Genomic DNA, 21,460 nt, shown 5'->3' on the forward strand with positions numbered 1-21,460 from the left:
GGACGGCGTATTTTTGGTCACTTGGCTTCAGGTCTCCCTTGACTGAGCAGTACTCTGAAGCCGGTGAGGATCTTCAGATCCCAACGCAGATTCGGGGGTGGGTGTTTGGAACTGCTTCTTTCACCCCCCTCTAAGGGTCTTCACATTTTTTTGGGAATTGGCCACACCTATTGAAGCCTTATGCGTTCCATGAAGCATGTTGTTGCGGTGAAGGAGTAAAACTTTCCATGTGCTGGTATTTACATGTTGGCACATTAACATTGCGATACATCTTTACAGCATGCTTGCCTTGTGAGTATTTGCAGCTTTTTGGCTTTGAACTGCAGAAGTTTGATTAACAGCTGTAGTGCGTGTGTACCTCCCACACGTTGTTACAGTGCATGGGACCTTTTCAAAGGGAATTTGAGGGGTTTGCTGGCCAGTGCTCTAAATCAAGAGAGACATTGCCAAAGAAGTCTGAAAGCAGCATAACAGACATGACAGGCTTTATTGCTGCTTTTCTCTTTATCTTGATTCTTTTTTTGTTTGTTCTGCTAATGGCAGCAGGATCTGAATCCTGCTTTTGAACTTTGAAGAAAAGCTTTCCATTTCCTCTGGCCTATGTTGAGTGCTTAATTTTAAGTAATGAGTCTGGTCCCCTCCCCCAAAAAAAAGGTAAATCGTTGTTCAACTGTAAGGAAAGGTCTTTGAATATAAGTGGTGACTTCTGCCTTAGCCTGACTCTGGAGGTAACATGAGGATTTCATTAGTCAGTTAGAAAAATCTAAAAAAGAAAGGATTTCCTGACTTGAAGTTCTCATGAAGAAAAGGCTTTGGGGATATGAAAGTTGTTTCTATTTCCACTGTTCCAACGCTTGGAGAGTCTGGTTAGCCTAAGCTTTATTATATGTATTTTCACTTTGCTATACAACATACTTTTTAACCAACCCATTATCTTCTTTATTGTAACATACCTTTTTGTGGTTACTTTCTTTTTTATTTGACCTAATAATCTTGAGCAGTCATCTATAAAAATAGCTTCTCCCTGTCTCCCATCCCATGCCTTGCATTTACCCAAAAGTGTATATCCACTGATTTTTTTTATCTTTTTCAGAGAATTAAAGTACTGAATGGTAGGTTGTGTAAGAAAACTTGTTTTTAGTGTTTTCATTATAGCCACAATTAATTATTTGCATTTAACAACCACAGCGGTTTGAGATGTGCAGAGATTGATTTAAAAGTGACAGCACCAGCCCGTACCATAAGCTGAACTGTAGAACCTCTTACAGGAGAGCAGAAGCAGTGAGCTAGTAATCTGCCATGTTCGGTTTTATTTTTTCGTAGTGATGTTATACTTATAAAAATGTAACAACTTATGATCCATCTTAAACTTTTGCTTAAATTAATGCCATCTACATACATTTAGAGTTTGTTTAGCTTCATAGAAATATCTTCAGGGTTGGGTTCTCCCCCCCCCCCCCCCCCCCGTAGACAGAATATCTTGAGATTTGTCTCTTTTTTTTGCCTTTGAGATGAGCAGCCTGATATTTTCTCTAGTCAATTACTGAACACATCTGATTTTTCTATACTTTTGAGTTAGGATCTTTAAAATTAGCCCTGTGGTTTCTTGGTTGTGGTTCCCCCCACCCCCACCCACCCAAGTGAGTTAAGATGTAATTGTCATCCTAGGTGATCAAAAGACATAGTCATCCTGTTGTTGCAAACTAGGAACTAAATCCAGACATGTTTTCATTAATTGTAAACCTAATGTAATTTTGGACTGTAAAATGTTGCTTTCTTGGTTACTAGTGGCCTTTTAAATGTTGATTTATGTTGCCAATGACACAAACTAGGTTTTGTAGTAGACAAAGCAAAAACTTTCTATTTACCTTTATACTATCAAATAAATAAATTGCAAAGACTTTAATGGCATAAATTGCATCTTGGGCATTTCCTGGTAGCTGGTGCTTAGTTGGCCCTGGTTCTACCAGGTGGTAATTAACTACCACTAAGTCTCTAACTAGAGATCATCATTACTTCTGAAACTGTTGTGGGAGTCTTGATTGCTTTCGACAAGGTTTCTCCTAAGTTAATATCTTTACTGAGACAAATGCTATGGCTTTACTTACTGCTGTTTGAGATAGAGGTAATGGCTTGTGATAGAGAAATAAATTTTTCTCCATCTCTCACATTTGTCTCACACTTGCACCTATGCAAGGTCCAAGTATACTTGAAATTCATTGCGCTGGGAGGATTGCTTCCAGAGGGTTGATTAAACTTCTTTTGAAAGAGTGCAGCAAAACCAGCAAAAATCAGCTTTCTGGTTGTCTTCCATTGACTCATTGCTGATTGCAAGGAAAGAAATAGGTAGTTTGGATTCTATTGACTACATGATGAAGTAAGAAATTAAAGCTCCAAACAAAAAGAAATCTATGATTATATAATAGCTGTTATAAAATGTTTATTCCTTTGATTAGTAACAATTAAGAAATGGTGTATTATAATCCCACTAATAATGTTTCCTCACATACTTGGGGAGGGGGGACGTGACAACACAGGACACGCAGCTGTTGGTTGAAGGTCTGATGGAGGATACTCATTTTCAGCAAGGACAAATGCTTGTGGAGGAAGCTAGAAATCTGCAAGCTTTCAGGCCCAACTTTGCTCTCTGCAGGTGTCATCTGTGACTGTTTTTACAGCCATGAAATGCGTAACAGCTGTATACTTCAGTATTTTACCTATTATAATTCAGTGTGTGCTTTCAGTTAGAGACATTTGAAGTTCATTTTATAGAAGCTGACTACTTGCAGACACAAGTTACCTGAGACTGCTACTTAACAAACTTGCTGTATTATTCTTATACTGAAATTGAGTTACTTTGAGTGTGTTCCGACATATACAACAAAATGACATGTTGTCTTCTACTTTTTCACGTGTCAGCACAAAAAACCCTAAACTACTGAGGCTTTTTCAAAACTTCTTTTGAAATAAAGATCTCTTAACATATTGATGATAACATAAAAAGTCTATTTGGCCCTTGAGCACTTTAACTTTGCCTTGTCTGCAAATGACACAACCAAGAGGTGGGCTTTCTGGCATCTTTCATGACTGGAAATTTTCTGTCTTGGTGTAGTCCTTTTCTTGTAGATGAACACTGGCAAGCACAGGGAGGAATTCACTGGCTCTTTTTATCCTTTTAATAGGATATTCATATTTCTGATATATTCAGAAATATCCTGAATTTCTAGGATATTCATATCCTATGAAATAGCTTGCACTGTAGTTTCATTGGCTTGTGTGTATTGCTGGACTGTTTGTGTGCTTTTGGCTCTTATAAATCTGGATTTGATTCCTGACCTTGATTTGGTTCACTATAAATTGAGGGGTGCCATGTGAGGCAGGAAGAAATGGAGCGGGTAGAGAGAATGGTACAATTTTTGGCTGCAGAGCTGACTTCTGCTTTAAAGTGTGAATGGAACTATGTGCATTTGAAATAGGAAAAGATGTGTTTGTGGAATCAAATGTGAAGGCTGTAGTCCACTGCATGCAAGATGGTAATCACAAAAGAAAGCACTGAAGGCCTTTAGAAAAGGCCCAGGTTTCCTCTTTCTCCTGCCAGTTTTTGCCGGTACTGAGCACTGTCTTTACTTAGGTGCTTCACTTTGTCCTGTGCAATTCTAAGAAGGCTGGAATCGGGAGGTTATTAGGAGTGGCTTATAACCCTTTTTGCCAAGGAAGGGTAACTGAAGTTAACCTTTAAACCCTCTGGGAAATCACTGTTTTGGATGAGAACTTTCTTGTATTGAAAGGGTTAGTTGGAAATGCAGAGCGACGTCTAACGTTCCTGCTAATGTTAAAGACAAAACTGACTTGAAACTGGATTTTTTTGTTGGTTTGGGTTAATGCTAAACTGAACCAATTTGATTTTACAAATAATCTGCAGTGGCTGTTTAATTCTGATATCTTAATTATTTTCTGTTCCTGATGTGGATTCTGCAAACTAACTTACGTCAGTGCTCATATAAAAACAGGCTAAATCATCATACAAAATGATGCTGTGTAAACAACCTATGGAAGCAGAAAAGAACGGCCTTTGCTTGCAAAGATGACAGCAGCCTATCAGGATCTTTTTTAATAGAACAGGCTGTCGAGAACTGACTATAAATTGCGATGATGTGGAAATAGAAATTGTCTGGCAATGCCTAAAATGTGAAGAATTGTTTCCTCAAGAATTGTAATATCGACTGTTTGAGGGAACTGAAGGGACTGTTGGATTCTGTCTGTATTGTGAAGACAGGCTGCATGCTAAACTACTGCTTTGCCACTAGTTCAGTCGTTATGCTGGTTGGGTCACATGCTGAGTGGCTAAGGAAGAGAAATTGGGTTTTATTCTTCATTAGTTTTACTTGCATGCATGCCCTTAACTACACTAAGGCAAGTAAAACAATTTATTTCCAGTTTTTTTCAGTTACTGTCAACCAGACTTATCCTTAAGGAAAGAAATTAAAGCAAATGCCACATCATTGTGCTACCATTTTTATATGTTACCGATGTGCTACCATTTTTATGTTGCCTGAATACCTGGATGACTTGTCCAAATATACTTTTTCAGAGATGTGCATTGTTAATGCACATGTTTTAACTTGAATTGTTCTTTTAAAATGTCTTCCTATGGTTCTAACTGCTAGGATTAATGACAACAGGAGCTAACTCAACACACTTTCTGGTAACCTACAATCCAAACAGGTCAGTGGATATGTGATTACACAGACCTAATGCCTATTTCTGCTAAACACTGCTTGACTGTACTACCTCAGTCTCTTTTTCTTTAAATATGCTTTCTCATACATGCTTTTCAGAGAATCAATGCAAAATATTTAGTCATATGTAGGCAAGGCAAGAGTTTGATGCTGTTTGAAGAATTAATAGTCAAGGGTGAAACTGTACAGTTTGTTTCAAATAATAAGGCAGGCATGTAAAGTGGTGGAGCTGCTCGTTGTACTTTAAATGTACAGAGCAGACTTGGGTTGATCGTGAGCAAAAAAGACTATCAGCAAAAAAGAAATTTTCAACAACAAAGCAAATTCTTGCTATGACTTCACACCTTCTCTATTGCTGTGTTTGGTAATTTTCTTGTGAGGTGAGCCTGAATGCATCTAACTACAGCAGTATGTTTTCTAACAGAGGTCTCTGATCAGCAATCTGCAGGAACCTTTGCGCTTCTGAGACTGCTGAAGGAAACAGACAAAAGCATGCCTCCTATCAGTAAGCATAACGTTGCAATGACTGCTGTCTTAAGAAAAAACTTGCTGACAAGCAGAAGAGAAAATTGCTGGGGTTTTTTGCTATTACTCTAGTGTTCTTCCAAATGGAGTTGCGCAGAATGTGCAAGGAGATGAGGGAGTAGTGTAGTACGTGCACAGTCTGTGGATGAGTCTTGATGGCTCTCTGTTGTATCAGCATACCCTTTTGATCTTGGGTTAATTGTTACCGTGGGCTTTAAGGATAGGTTTTGCCAAGTAAAATGTTAGTAGTTTGAAGGAAGAGAAAACAATGTGCCCTACCTGTAAGTATTCTACTTTACATGATGATGTCCTCTTAGCTTATGTGTTGGGGCTCTCTTGAATATGTTGTTTAAACAAAAAGAAAATAAATCACTTCAAGTGTTTTTCTTTCCCTTTCTCAACAACTGGAACTCTAAAGGTTTAAAACTATATTAAATGAGTTCAAGCCTGTTGTTCCTGGAAAGCAAAGTATGGAAAGCAAATGCCCTTCACATACTTGCAAGGAGAAAACTGACAGGCAGAACTCTTAAGATCATGGTCAAGACATTTTTTTTTTTATATCAAGCTGCTTTATTATTTTCATTTAATTCTTTTTGGTTTATATATCAACATGGTTTTTGTAGCACTTGCTTTTCAACACTTCAGTAGAGCTTAAAGAACTAGGATACCATGTTTGTGGAGTGAAGAGGGAGTGATTTATGATTGGATTTGAAGAGATCATTATCCAATTTTTTTCTCTTCCTGAGAAAAGCTAAATAGTAGTAACAAAGAGGTGACTTCTTTTCTGACTGATATAGAAAAGGATGTTAATGCTGTTGCTCCTGCTAACAGAGGGTATAGTTTAAAAAACAAACACGCACAAAACTACATGGGAATCGTAAGCTGCTCACTCAGATGTGACCACAGGCTAGTGGTAACATAGGCAGGACTTGAGTGTTCCAGACAAAATGGACACAAGCAGCCATGGGACTGAATGATGCAGTGAAGTCAGGGTTGGACGATTACTCCATCAATTCTGTTTAAGGAGTTAGGTTGCTCTGGGGAAGAGGGGGAATAAACTTTTTTGATCTTGCTGTGACTGGCTACCTTCTACAGTCAAGTGAAGACATGAACAAGTGACTACAGTCAGTGAAGACATGAACAGGTTGATGCTCCTTATATTCTCCTAATAATGTGTCTTGCTTCCAGTTTGGATCAGTCTTTTCCCCATAGGTAAGAGCAGTAGCCAAAATAGGCTGATACAGATACTGTTACTTTGGGAGCACATGCTGTTTATCAATAGGGTCAGAAAGGACAGAATAGTGAGCTAGCAGGAGGGAGAACTACCTTCTCTCCACTGGTATACCCCTAAATTTTCTTGTTGACCTTTCTTACATTCCGACACTTGATGGGAAGACACCATCTCGCACCTGCAGACTTTCATACAACAGGCTTTTTAATGAGACTTCAATCAAGGATGCTTCTTGCACTAACTGATAACAGGGAAGCTTTTCCTTGCTAGGAGCCAGACACCAATCCCAGATTTATTTTTACATAGGTCATTATATAGCTGCTGAAGGATAACTTTTGATTAACAGTGATGAGAAGATAATTGGGACCATCTGACCCGAATGTGGTGGAAGGCCTCCCTAGCTCGCAGCACCTGATCTTCCTCACTACTCTGTCCAAAACAAACATACCTTTCACCACTACCTCAAGGCATTTACAAATCCATCTGTACTTTGGATATGATGGTGTATATTTTTAGATTGTGACCTCAAGGCTAATAATTCATAGTGGTAGGCTACATGTGATGTCTGCGGTCTTTCAGAATTGTCATTACGTTGATAGCAACATAAGCTAACATTTTGTATTTCCCATTATCCCAAAGAACTGACCAAAACATTCTAACCTTGTTAAAACTACAGATGTGTCTCCTTGGAGATAATGACTCAATCTTTTGAGATTACTCTTTCCATACTTTTTTCCTTTATGGATAATTGCTGCTTAACTTCAAAAAAGACAGAAAAGGCTTTCATTTTAAAGATTTCCTGCTTGTAATCAAGGATGCTGCTTTCCTGTTTTGTTTTTTTTTTAAAAAAAAAGGACTTTTGAAAAGCCAACTTCATTCCTTTTTTAATGCTGTTTCTCCACAAGGTCTTTTTTAGTGTCATAAACTGCTTTGTGTTTCTCCTCGTGTTGAACTTCATTTCAACAGAGGATTACTTTAGCTTCACGTGAGTTGGGACACAGTTTTGGTCATCCACTAAGCTATAGAACATCTGTGAAGCAAATAAAACATGATTTAAGGTAAAAAGATTTGTTACCATGCCAATCCTATTTTCCTTCTATGTGAGTGGAAGGGTTGCAGTTGCTTTAGAAATGTTTGACTGAAAGAGACCACCTGAATTTGGAAGTAATTTCTTGTTCTTCCCAGTCTTCCTCCTGCACTGCAGACTATTGAGCAATAAAAGTTTAGTCAAAGAAGTTTTGGAAAAAACATCAGTGGGAACAGATCCTCAAAACAGACACTTTGCATTTTCATATTGTCTAAAGTGGTGACTGACACATCAACCTTGTTCAGTTTGCTTTTGTTGGTAATGCCATCATATACTCAGATGATGAATTGTCTTTGGTTCTCCCTTCTTCCATCATCACTAGGAAACCCCTTTCTTCTTTTCTGCATAGGCTTCAAGGTGTGAGGCAAATAGTTGCTTGGGATAGGCAGGGATAACATAGACTCCACATGCGTCTCAAAGCGACATCTGAGAGTACAAGAATGGTCTGATGTTGCAAAAAAGCTGTTGCAAGCAAAGAAAATTAGGTCTTTGTTTCTTTTGTTATCTTTTCTGTGCTCTTGAATTCTCAGCCTCGTACCCTCTTTGAGCCTATTGATCGAATAGGAAGAAAGGGAAGGCTTTGCCATACTTTCACTTCTTTATGTGCTTGCCCAACAGCGTATATATATTCTTTATGAACAGAATTTTACCCTGCAGCAGTGTGAAGCTGGCATACTCCTGTGCCCACTGGCACAGAGCAGAAGAACTGAAACTGAGCAGTCTCTCAAGTTTATGTTTGGTTTGGTGAAGCAATGAGCCTTGCTTAGGTTTGGTTTTAATTCTTTGCTCCCCTCTCCCACAGGAGAACGGGATCTTCCCACCTGCTAGAAAGGGAGTTTCCCACCTACAAGAGCTAGAAATCTTACTCATCTTTCTGTGTTTCCTCCCTACCATGGAGTTCCTTGCATGTGCAGTGTTTATTTCCTCATGATCTGAGACTAACATGATCACCTGCATGATTTTACCAGTTTGGAGCTGCCAAACAGATTATGTAGCTTATTGTGTGAAATTGGTCATCTTGGTTCACCTTGCTAAGAAATCTGGCCTCTGGGGAAGTCCTTAGAATAGAATCATAGAATAGAATCATAGAATCATTGAGGTTGGAAAAGACCTCTAAGATCATCGAGTTCAACCGTCAACCCACAATCCTTTATTGTGGCATCTCTTAAAAGAAGCTCTTCCTTTCAGCTGCTTGTGGCCTACTTCTGGCATTTGCATGCGTGCGTCTCCTCAGAGCCTTGTAGGAACAGAAATGACTTTTAATGCCTCTCTTGTTCTACCTACTTCTATTAATTAAAAAAAAAAAAAGGTAGCTTTTGTTACTTTGTTTCTTCACACAGTATGTTAGGGAGCCAAGGCAGCAATTTATACTGTATCCCTACTAATAGATCCAATAAGGCTGGACCCCTTTCTTGTTGACTTGACTGACTTCTCTGTATTCCTGTATCTTTTTGCATTTTAACATGTCAGGAATCTCCTTCTACAAGTACGTACTGGAATTGGGGCTCCAGTCTACACGGCTGCAGTGTGAGAACAAAGAAGGCTTTAGTATTTTCCTTGGGACTTCCATAAAATAAAATATATAAAACATCTCCATTAAAGTGTCTGAATTGATGAAGGGAAGAGGAAAAAAAAAAAAAGCCTTTTCCTCCAACAGTGGCTTGATTAATGGATTTATTGTTTGTACAGATTTTGTCAGGAAGCCATATGGCTTGAGGAAAACGAAAAGGAAGTGGCTGATGTTGAGAATCTGATTTAATAAGGGTCCCTAAGGACAGAATGTGGCTCTTATCCTTACTCCTTCCCACTCAGTTTGCAAAGTGGTCTGAGAAGAGCTTTAGTGCTTCAATAGAACTAAAGATAATGCGGCTCTGTCTGAGTGGAAGTGTTGGTCCTTACTGCTGGATCAGCATTTCCATTCTCAGGTTAAAAATCCACTATTCTTTGCCTGTTGTGCAAACTATTCTGGAGTAGTTAACAAGGAACAGTAACTCAAATGTTTACAACTTGTGTCTTGGCAGTTGGTCAGTTTGCAATAGATGAAGACAACTTTAGCATCTTGAAGCTGAGCTCTCATAGTTTGGGGTGAGACGATATTTCTCTCCTCTCTACCTCTCCCTCCCCAGCAAAATTCAAGCATGTATGTCTCTGGATTAACTGAGTAACCATCTGTATCCTACAACCAGATTTATTTTCCTAATCTAGCATGTATATATGGGGACTGATAAGTAACTGGGGCTCAAGCACTGGTGACTTAACCTTTATGTGGTGGGTTAAATGAATGTTCAGCATTATCTACAACTGTTTGACCCTAGTTATGACTACATGGTGAATAAACCCGAGCAGAGAATCTAAAGCAATGTTCTATAATGTAACTGCAAGCAAATATATTAAGGATGTTTAACAAGCACTTCTTCCTTGTATGAAATTACATCTTCTCAGCTGAGAGGCATAAACTCACCAAAAACTGGTTATGGTCATTTCAGAGCTAAAGTAAAAGGCTCATGTGAACCATTGGTAATTGTTAGTGGGTTCACAGAGTGGAAAGCACAAAACATCACAAAAGCATTTTCTGACAACTTGGGAATTTAATGAATATTGGTTTGTGAATGAAAGCTATGTATTCAGCTGGTGGTGGTGAAAACGATTTGATATGTGCCTGAGATCTCTGGAGCTCCTGAATGTCCTATTTTGAAGTTTTTGGCCATAATGAAAGAAGTAATTACTCCTATAGGGCTTCGATGCATAGTGCGTGTGGTCTAGTATTTTACAACAGGCCAGTCTTTTCTTTCCAGATCTTTAAGAGGTTTTTATTGTTTTCTGGACCCTTATGACATGCTTACGCTGGAGTTGGTGCTTATTGAATCTTTTCATGTAGCTCTGACAGCTACTAGGAGAAAAACAGTTTGTCTTGACAAAGTTCAATGGCTGACAACAGTGAAAGAGGAGACACTAAAAGACTAGAGGAAAGTCTTCCTGACTTAGATCTATTCTTCTATGCTTCTGTCAGACTGTAAAGTTCCCATTTAGTGTTATGCATAATAGGTATGTTCCTTTAAAATTTTATTCAGAAAGTCTTTGGTGGTGAAGGTTTAAAAATAACGACTTCTCACATGTTCTCCTTGGCTATGACATAATATTAGGCAATGTTTGTAAGTCTGTCACAATGATGCTGTTAAACATCATTGTAGTAAGCATCCCTTCCAAGCTGATTAATATTAGTCTTAATCAGCAGTTTGGGATTTGTTACCCTTTGCCTAGTTTGTTTGACTTCTTATACATGCATTGGCCGTGATTCACTACTGCAAGGGAGTCAGGGTATGCAGTTTGAGAGCACTTGGAGGTTTTTATGTCTGGAAGACCTCCAGTTGGAGGATTATTTTCCTTAAAAAGAAAATTAGAAAAGAATATTGTGAAATAATCTCCTATATTTACAATTTAGCAGTGGTAGATGCTCGTGACTACCTAATACAGTGCTTAGTTTTTCCTAATGTTCTGGAAAGCTGTTGAAATGTTGTTTACCACACTTAGTTATTTATAGCAGGAAAATGTCACACCAGGTATAAGAGCTAGCAAATTAAGTGCAGTATTCCACATTTCTTTTGAACTAACTTTTAAAAAATAAAAAAACTACTTGTATGTAGCAGGCTGTTATATATCCATATCTATAGGGGCTAGGTGAACACTGTGTTTTTCCAAATCATTAAAGGGAGGAGGGGGAATAGGACCTTTACCCTCAAAACTACCAAGAAGGTAGTTTTACTACTGTATAACAATGTTTCAATTTTTTCTTCTAGCAACTGACCTTGTCAGCAGAGTTGACACCTATGCCTGGAGTAGCAGATTGCGCTAAGCCCACTGCCTAAGCAGACGTCTCTGGCTGTCTTCATCTGCAGGTAAGAAGTTATGACCAAAAAACTTCAAATAAGAGTTTTCCTTCTCACTTCTGAAAGTACTTGCACATAAAATATGCCAAGAACTCTAAAGCTTAAAGAACTTCATAAATAGATATTCATCACTCCCCCTTTCTTGCTAAGGTTAGAAAGCTGAGCAAGATCCTAGCTCCCCTGCTCTGTGCAACATCTGTTCTCTCAAAACAGTTGCATTCTGGAGCAGGCCTGCAGTGGTCCTGCCAAATTTCTCTCTCCTGTGGTGATGTGATCTCCATGTATATGCCCCCTCTAGCTGTGTAAGAGGGAGCCCCAAGGCTAATCTATCACTGGGGAATGTGCCCTGACTGAGAGGAGACTCTTGTCCCTGACTCCTCTAGTTGTCAGGTCATCTTGGGCAGCAGCTCTCAGTGCCAGCAACAGCTGGTAGGTGACTTGTAAGTCAGGCAATCAGCTGTGGCTGCACATGGGTTTGGGGATTGCAGGCTGCAGCTGCCTCTTGGATTGTGCTGTAGATGTGCTATGAGCAGAGGGCCCCAATCCCCTTTGGTTTGATAGAGTTCTTGACTTTATTTGGGGAGGGGGGCATTTTCTTTTTTCTTTTTTTTTTTTTCTTTTTTCTTCAAATAGTAGTTCTGCAGGAGAAGTGCTGTGACTGTGTAAAACACCCCCACCAACCCTGCAGCCCAGCTGTTTCACATTCTTAATGTGAGCGTACGCTTAAAACACAATGCTGGATATAAGGAGATGTCCTTGGCTCGGCAAGTCAGACATTGCCAAAAATCCAAAAGAGATGTCAGGAAAAGAAAACAGTAGCAGATAATGTTTTTCCTGACAATGTGATTAATTTTTGATATAGTAGAAATATCAGAACTTATATTTTTATAGCATTGAATTCTATACTGTCAGATTAGGCATTGGTGTTACTTTTCATATTGCTTTGATTTTTGAGTCCTCTGTTTATGATGTAAATGAAGTTGGTGAAGCAAGTGGGGGAAATTCACTCTGCTAATGTGTTCTGGAGTCTGAGCAGAATGCAGTTTCTTCTCTGGCTTGTCACTATTTACAGACCTTGCTTAAAGCTAATTTGTCTTACGTACATATGTCAGCTTTTAAGTGGTAGACTTCTATACCAATCACATCTCCTTCTGCATTTTTATGTATAGAATACCATTCTACAACTCCTTCTATTGCAAATAAAATATTTTGTAGTAGTATTCTACTGATAATTGAAGCAGGTGAGGGAGCAATATAACTAAACAGAATAAAATACTTTAGTCATTTGCCAAAATGATAGCTTGTCTCATGTTTAAGTTCTGTGTATCAGAAGTACAGGCAACATAAATGTACAGCAGCTTTTTCTTACTACAGGGAAGGCTGAAGCATACCGTCATTGGTGGTTCTTCCAGCCCTGTAAGGATAGGCAGTAATATTGTATGACTGAAAGTATTTACTTTCATTGTCCTTAATATAGTGTAGAATGTTAACTAGTAGAAATATATACACACATATATAAAATGCACTCTGTATACTATATAGGAGCTTTGCTGAAGTGTAGCACGCGTGTGTGTGTATGCATATATACGTGTACAGCATTAAAAATGCTGTGTTGTCTTGGAGTCTAGCTTTAGAGACTGACACTGTCTTAAGTTGTCTTGTATTTGGGAGGTCTTTTTGGTTATTCATTAAAGTACTTTCAGTCTCATATTCTCGGCATGTTATGTATCTCTTTAATATAAAGGAGTCGATCATTTCTAAAGCAGACATTTCCAGACTATAATTGCTGCCCGCAACTGACAACATATTCTTGCTAAAGAATATGATGATTCTGTATGGTGGAGTAATACCAGCAGTGAAGATAGTCCTGTTGACTAAAACAGCATGCAGAATTTGTAAAGACACTGGTCTCTTATTTTTCCCAGGTGGCGTTTAGCCAGAGCGCATATATATATATGTTAACCTGTAACTCCAGGAAACTGAGAATGTGATGGTATCGAGTCAGGTTTTCTTCTGCCAAGTTAAAATACTGTATTTGTTGTGACTATTATTTGAGTAAATTCCTTTCAGTGGAGCAAGTCTGTGGCTAGCTGCCAGGTGACTAGAGTGTTACTCCTTTATTTGTCACTTTGAAACAAGCCATGTGAGTTAATGCTCTTTGAATGATTTTATTGTATGACAACAGGAGGTATGTGCTTGCTGAAAATTCGTCAAGATGGTGCTTGCCCATCCTCACATGGGGATGTGAGGATTTACCTTCATTCACTTACTTACCTTCATTTGTTTTGAATAAACCATTTTTTTTTTCTTCATAAGCATCACTAGTTGTTATGTGCCTTCATTTGCTGTCTGTTTTGGGGCACAAGACAAAGGGTCAGCCTGTAGTATGTGCTTTATTAAAACATTTCTTCCCAGCTGAAATCATGGAGTGGTAATAGACTTTTGTACTTTAAAAAAAAAAAAAAATCCACTTTTATTCAGTGTCAATCAATAAATAAAATGACGAAGAAAACCAACATTATACTCATATGTAAATCCGTCGTTCCCACATGTTTTGGATAGTCTTCGCAGTCTGGTTCCCTCATCTCAGAGGGAAGGCAGTAGAACTGAAAAATGCTTAGAGGAGGGTAGTAAGGATGATGAGAGATGTGAGCAATTCAGCAAGCTAGGATTTTTCAGTCCAAAAGAAAAACAGCTTAATGTAGGAGGGAAGCCTACAAAATGATGAATGAGATGAAGGCAAACAGGACTTATTTTATTCAGTCTGGCAGCACAAGAACAAGTGGACATCAAATGAAGCTAATAGGAACCTAGTTCAGAACAAACAAAAAGCAGGTAATTCTTCATACCACAAGAATTAGATCTGTGGAATTCCTTGCCATAAAGCTGTGGAGACTGAAGAGTGGAAGAGAAATCCGGTTGAGGCTAATAAATACAAGTCACATCTGTGAGTGCTGGAGTTGGGACCAGTCGGAAGCCAACAGGGCTTTCAGGAGAACTATAAAGTATTCTTGCAGCCTTTTTGTTCTTCCCTAGGCATTTGCTGTGACTCCTTGTTCCTTTTATTTTTATGGGTTAGGAATTTTAATGTCCAACATATTTCTTGTCTTCTAGCTTACTGAGGCAAGGTCTCAATCTTTTCCACAACGGCATCTGTCAAGGTTTCAGGTCCTGCTCCATGTTCCTCCAAAGGGGCACTACCCTTCTCACTTTTGCTGTTTCTTCATGCAAGTCATGTAGGAGAGCTCTCTTTCTTGTGCCGAGACTTTGTAGTTATGTAAACTGTTTCCTTTTGAATGCCATAGTCACAGTTGTAATTGCCTTTGAACTGTTTACTAGCAAAGGTAAGCTGCTGCTAGTCAGAATAAATGTGTTATATATGACCAGATGGTGAAAAATCTTAGTCACCCTCAAGGGTGATGGATTTTCCCTCAGGGGCTTCGAAGATCTACCATGTAAGGTCAGTACCAGTGACCTGCTTAGAGTGATGAATCCCTGTTGGAGACAGACTTACAGGGCTGGATGGACATTTGGTCTTGGTCCAGTATCCCCCTTCTTACTATCTTCGGGTGTTGTAGATTCTCTGGAATTGTCTCTACAGCTTTGAAAAGTATTGGTTCAGGACAAGTTTTTTTCAGTGAAGCAGTAGACGGTCCAGAACCCTTATACTTCTTCATGAAACTTTCAGTTGATAAATTAGAATTTCAGTCATGTCTCTACTTGGTTTCAAAACAGAAAACTTTGAGAATTTTTTTTCTTCTTCCACTACTTAAACTTTAAATATGAAAAGTGGACAAAAACAGACCTGCTTGAGAATTATAGACTTACTTTTTCTTTGAAGTTCAATGTAGGTCTAACGGCTCTCTAAATTGATTTTAAGTCGCACAGAGTCTTAAATACAGTTGACAAAACCTTTGTTTTGAGAGACACTTCAGGGGCTTTCACTAGTAGTACACTACATTTTTTTGAGTAGTGATGTTACATTTTCTGGGAAGCTTAATAAGCAACAAAACCAGACTTTGGTGTTTGAGCATTGCGTCTTAATTTGTGTCCTCCAGCTGTGAGTAACTGCTGGAGTGTTTTGTGGCCTGCGTTTTTCATGAAGTAGACATCTTTGACCTTCCTGAGCTGGAGAGATACTTCTGCTACTGGCTGGACTGAAAAACCTGAGTGTACTCCCTTCCAGAACCATATTTCTGCCATGTAAGCAGGGTGGAATTTCTTTTTCATCTGAATGTCCCAGGTCACGAATCAGAAAAGATCTCATTCATTGATCTCGTGATTTTCCCCCTTCATCTTTGCTGCTAGTATCTACTGAAAGAAATGAAGAGACGGGACAAGTTCCTGGGTGCTCTCTGAAAGGGTGTCTGGTTCAGGGAGAGTTTTTCTCTGACATGCCAGGAGGTTCTGGTTGAGGTGAGAAATAATCTCAAAGGAAATGTGCTGCCTCTCACATTTTCACTGCTTCTCTTGCACGTTTCAACTTACTATGTATACACCTTTCTCATACTGTCTTTGAATTGAGTCAGTACAGAAAAAAAACAAGATTGCTTTGGCAATGTTATCACTGGGATCCTTGAATTTTGCTGCATTCTTTGGATTACAATAAATACTTTTCATCTCTTCTGTCTCTCTGTTCCCCACTCTGGAGTTGAACACTGCACAATGTACCTCTTGTGTTCCCTTGCTATCTGTGTTGCAGCTCTTTAATGACCTTGCACTTGTTCAGACTGGTGGGATAGCATAGCTGAAGTTGAAGGTACTGTGATGTGTGCATCTGTTTCTTTCCTTTTCCTCACTTATTCACATTTTTATTACATGTAGCTTCTTGCTTTCTCATTTAAGGCTTCTTTTCCTTCCCTTTCTTATTGTCCTACGTAAATCTGTCCTTACGTAAAACTCAGATCTTATATCCAGATCTAAGTGGTTTGCTTACATTTGCAGCACCAGTACTTCAAGTTTCTGGAATGCATTTAAAGTTGAATACTATGACTGTGCTTCTGAGGAAATATACTGGTCTTAAGTTTAAAAAGAATATAAAATTCTGCCGGTGGTTTTTCAGAATTGGGATTCATCGTTTTCTTGCCAACCGAGGGCAAACTGAAAATGGAATGTAAGTGGAGACAGTATGTCTGGAAACAAGGACAGAAGTATTGATAATAAATGACGGGGAGGGTGGTGCGTGGAAATGCTACTTACATGAAGAGACAGGAAAGCCTAACTTTTCTGCTTCAAAAATGTTTGATTCTTTCTTTACTACTTGAGACATGGGTTGCTGCATCTAAGCCCTGGGTGTGGCAGGCAAACCTTTTCATACTTTTTTCAAGAATTTATTGAGCTTTGGCAAGGCTTGCATCCTCTCACTGCTCCGCTTGCTGGGTTGGCTTTCTCTGTAGAGCAGTAAAAAGAATGGGATCACGTGTTTCCTGTGGACTCTAACTGTAAATTTAAAGTTAACCTGACTGACCTTTTTGAGGTCATAGTTTGTTTTTATTAACGTATTGATCACGAGGGAATTCTGCAATATTCTAATCTTTGTAGTAGCAAGATGTAGAAGACCTCACCTGATGCGTGTTTAATGATACACAGTCATTAAACATTTGAGAGGAAAAATATGTGCATATTACCCAACTGCTAACAACAGCTCAAAGTTTTTCCGCATGATGTTTGCGTAGCAGTAAATAAAAATGTAGTTTTCCCAGCCTGCAACTGCAAAGATAGTATTGATTTTTGCACTAATTGCGATGCATGTTAGTCATTTCTCCCTCTGGCAGGAAAGAAACTGCTTTTTGGAGGCATGTCATTCTGATAGAATCTTTTCTCTTTTTTCCACAAAGCTTTGGCAATTCTGTAGACTGCTTCCTACAAAGGATAGCTTCACAATGTTTAAAAATGAGAATTTCTAGGTGTTAAAGAAATAAAAGTTTACCTTTTGAATTTTAGTTGTTAAGGAGACATGCTTTAGTAATTGATATCTTGAAGTGAGGAAGAAAAAATAGCAGCTAAATGGAGTCAAATTTAAAGTCTTATCTCATTCATCAAATCTGCAAAAATCTCACAAATACCTTCAGGTTAATATTCAGATCATTCGTCACTAAATAGGAAGAGGAACGTGGATGCCTGTCTTACTTCACTCTTTAAGTCTAGCTTTGTACTTTTAAAATTAATTTCAGACTTTTGTATAACCTTTCCTAGGTCTGAGAAGGCTTCTAATTGAAGTCTTAAAGCTTCTCCAGGAAGCTGTAGAACCACACAGCTTGTCGCAGAGCTGGCCAAGTCTGGCACCTGTCACTTGTAACAGGATTATTACATTTTGGACAAAGCATCCCTTTGAATTCCATAGCAAGGCTTTGTTTATTCACCAAAAAAGACTGAAAGCCCATGTGCTTTCAAACAAAACCAAAAGGTTAAGATTCCAGATTTCTTCTAAAAACAAATATCCTGTGGTTATGTGTGTCTCTTTGTGCTCGGTGAGGAAATTATTATTTTCGGAGTGGTCTTTTTCAGTTCACCAGCAAAGTCCTTTTCAAAACACAAAAATTAAAAATTAAGGGGTTTTTTTTTAACCCCCCCACCCCCTTTTCTTTTTGAGCAAAATCAAACTTTTCAGCTTTTTGTTTCACCCCCAGGCTTTCCCATCAATTTGGATTATCAGTAAGAAAGGGAAGCAAAGGGTTAGACTGCCGGAATTCATTGCATTATATTTTTGTTTAACAGATCAGTGGTGAGTGCACTTCTAAATAAGGTTCAAGCCTCTCCCTTGCCAGAAGGCTTTTGAACAGGATTTCCTAAGCTGAATCTTCTCAGTTTGGTACACTGAGACAGTTTGCTTCTCTCTCTCTTGACGGCTGTATCTCCAGGAGATTCCTGGGGTTCAAAGTCCCTGTTGCAGGGAACACCTTAGTCGTGCACGCGAAATGAGAGGGTGTCTGGAATGGTTTTCCTCAAAATCCTGTAGCCTGATGATTAGCACAGTTTCTTGGGGCATGGGAGATCCTCATCTCGGTTTTTTAATTTTTTGATAAAGATCTCTTAAACCAGGGTGTTGGCAAGGATCTGGTATATGCACTTCTGCATTTACGGTATTTCACTAAGTAAAACTATGTAGTTTTAGCACAAGTACTCGACCTGAAGTCAGAACATAGTTCAGGAGGTTTATAACTTTATTTCAGTTCTGCTCTGATTTGGAGAAAGGTTGTATTTTTAAAGATGTTTGTAGTCAGATCCTTGCTTTCAAAAGTCATTATGTATATGCTTAATTTTCCTGTGAATCTACTAGTATGTACGAAGCAAAGCATGTGTTCAAGCCTCTTTAGGCTTATGGCTCTCTCTTTGTGTTCACGAGTGGAAAATAAGGTCTTGTAAACCATGATGATCTTCATAGATTATGCAGTAAAGATTGGCAATGTGTCTTCTCTTACCATATGCAAGAACCTTACTTGCAAAGTACAAACTCCAACACTGTTATACTAATTTAGTATCATAATACATATCACCAGTAGTTTGCTGTGATTAGTTGAAACAGGGATACCTTATTCTGGAGCATGCTTGGACAATAGATGCTTAATTTTGTTGGCAACCTTTTTGATGTAAAAGGTAAAAAGAGAGTAACTAAAACATAGCTACCGTGTGTATGCTTACTCTTCTTCCCCATGCTGGAAAAAGTTATGAGATGTTACTTAGATGTTCTTAGAACCTGTCTATCCAAACAGGAAAACGTGTAACTAATGACTCTGTTCAAACAGGGTTTTCGGTAAATGGGGAGAGGAGTGACTGTACAGTGATGTTCATTTGTGGATAGGTTTGGATTTTTTTTCTCTGAAAATAATGCTCTACCATATGTTTTTAACTTGGTTTAGAAATGTAAGACTTCAGAAATGCACTTCATTTCAAGAGGCTCAGACAGGGTCAGATAGCTGTAATAGTACTTGAAGAGAAAATGCTGTTAGTGTGCTTCCTATAACACAAACAAACAAATTGTTTTGATCATTGCTTCTGGTCAGTTAATTATATAAACATCAGAAGACTTGCATCTGAAGTAGATACACAGTCAGGAAGCTGAAACGTGTTATTCTACTGAGGGTCTTGTAAGGATGAAGCTTATTTACCATTTTCAAGTATTTCCAAGTAAAATCTAGAATAGACGGCAGAAGCTTGCTAGAATTTTAAATATAGAAACAAAGGCTTTATTCAAGCAACTTAATGTAGCAATTAATATGGCCTTGGCATTTCAGTGTAACCAGCGATGATAATGTTTTTTCACATCAGATGTCTTGGAAAAATGAGAGTTGTTCAGTTTTGGGGCTGGGGAGTGGTGTGGCAGTGGCTTGTTTCCCAGCTAGCTATAAACACCATCTGCAGTCTGTGTGGCCTGTGCGTCTCCTCCCTTCCACGTGACTGCACTCTCCAGCCCTTTCTTTGAAGTCATGGCATACAAGTGAATGCAAGAACCATGAGATATATTAAAATATCTCTCTTGTTAACTTGTGGTGTTGGCTTAGTTCTCCACTCACTCTCTCAGTAAACCTGTATGATTTTCTTGACTTCAGTACGTGAGCCATGTTAAGGGTGAAGTACTAATTGTACTTCGTCGTTGCTGAAAGCAATCTGGCAGTCCCATGTCTAAAGTGTAGGCTACTTTCTGCTGTGCCATATGTTAGTGATGCATTTATTGCTATGTTTTGCTGGTCAATGTGCTTGTGCGTGCTCTAGCTCAGCTCCTGATTTCACCTATGTGTAGACAGTGCAAGCTGGAGTTATAAATAAATGTACATGGTAGTACAGACTCTCAAACTAAGATGTGACAAAAATACTTTTGCAAATTTGTTAGGTTGCTTTATGTGTGTGTTAACAGGGTTGTTTCAGCCACGAGAAGTATCTTTGCCAAATGTAGTGTTATCAGAGATTTTTCAGAAGGGTTTGTGTAATTTATTTATTGAATCTGAAAAACAACACAATGTGGGAGTCCTTGTCAGATAAAGTCATAAATCTTTGCCTACTATTCAGAACGTGCAACCTATGTAATTCCCTATCCCCTACATGTACTTTTCTCACCTTTGTCACATAATCATAGAAAGTATTGGCTGGAAGGGTCCTTGGGAGGTCATGTAGTCCAACATCCTGCTTAAACAGAACCATCACCAACACAGTATAAAATCAACTGTGGATTTGGTCTGGCCACGTCTTGAAAACCTACAGGGGTGGAAGTTTTCACAACCAGCGTGGCTAGCCTGTTCCAGGACTGCCCTACCCTTCCAGAAAAGAAGTTTTTCCTAATATCCGTTTTGAATCTCCATGCTATCCCTGGTCTTCAGAGCTCTTTGGATGCTGGTTGGAATGCTCTGTTCTCCCACCCTAGCATGCTGGGGTCCTGGGGGAGTTAATACTCTAATTTCCAAACAAAAGTGTCTTAAGACACTTCTCTCATCTCGGTAATGGCTAAACCAAAATACTAGAAGTAGTGCTGCTAACCTAGCTTCTGATGAATATATATAATGAAAGCTTTTTGGTAAGATTTAAGGCTATTTTAGACCTTGGTATTGAAATCTACTTTAGAATTTGGTGAGGAAAAGAAATCGCCCTTCTTGTTTATTTTGTATCTGAAAGACTAACCTTGTAGTAAAAAGTACAGTGGTTTTATTAGAAGAAAACAAGGGAAAAGGACATCAGCAGTGTATTGTGTAGTTAACAGTCTCTAGTTCAATCTTTTCAATATACCCTTAAAGAGTTTCCTTAGAGGGTTGGGGTTTTTTTGGGGCAGCAAGGGGCAGGGAGTGAATCTTTGCTGTTTTCATAGCTAAAGAACCTCCTATTTTCTTCACTGAAGCATAGCTCTGCAAAATACAAAACTTAAATGTGAATGCAGGGAACCCCTAGAAAAATAACTTGTAAGTAGCAATAGTTTCCATCTCACAGCTCGTGTGGTCTGAGATAGGAGAAAATACAGATTTCTGTGAGTAACATACTAAACTTTCCATTTTCAGTTCCATAG

The 21,460-nt window shown here is 38.7% G+C and overlaps 1 protein-coding gene across 2 annotated transcripts in view; it reads left to right on the top strand.

Annotated features, from left to right (window-relative positions):
- Positions 1–21,460, top strand: part of RASSF8 (Ras association domain family member 8) — a 93,808-nt gene that overhangs the window by 33,794 nt on the left and 38,554 nt on the right. For both annotated transcript variants that reach the window (XM_076343347.1, XM_076343353.1), the window contains exon 2: positions 11,380–11,478. The gene's annotated coding sequence lies outside the window, so the exon portion shown is untranslated. The remainder of the gene's footprint in view (positions 1–11,379; positions 11,479–21,460) is intronic.

The sequence above is a fragment of the Aptenodytes patagonicus genome, chromosome 1 (assembly GCF_965638725.1).
Source record: "Aptenodytes patagonicus chromosome 1, bAptPat1.pri.cur, whole genome shotgun sequence".
Classification (NCBI taxonomy): Eukaryota; Metazoa; Chordata; class Aves; order Sphenisciformes; family Spheniscidae; genus Aptenodytes; species Aptenodytes patagonicus.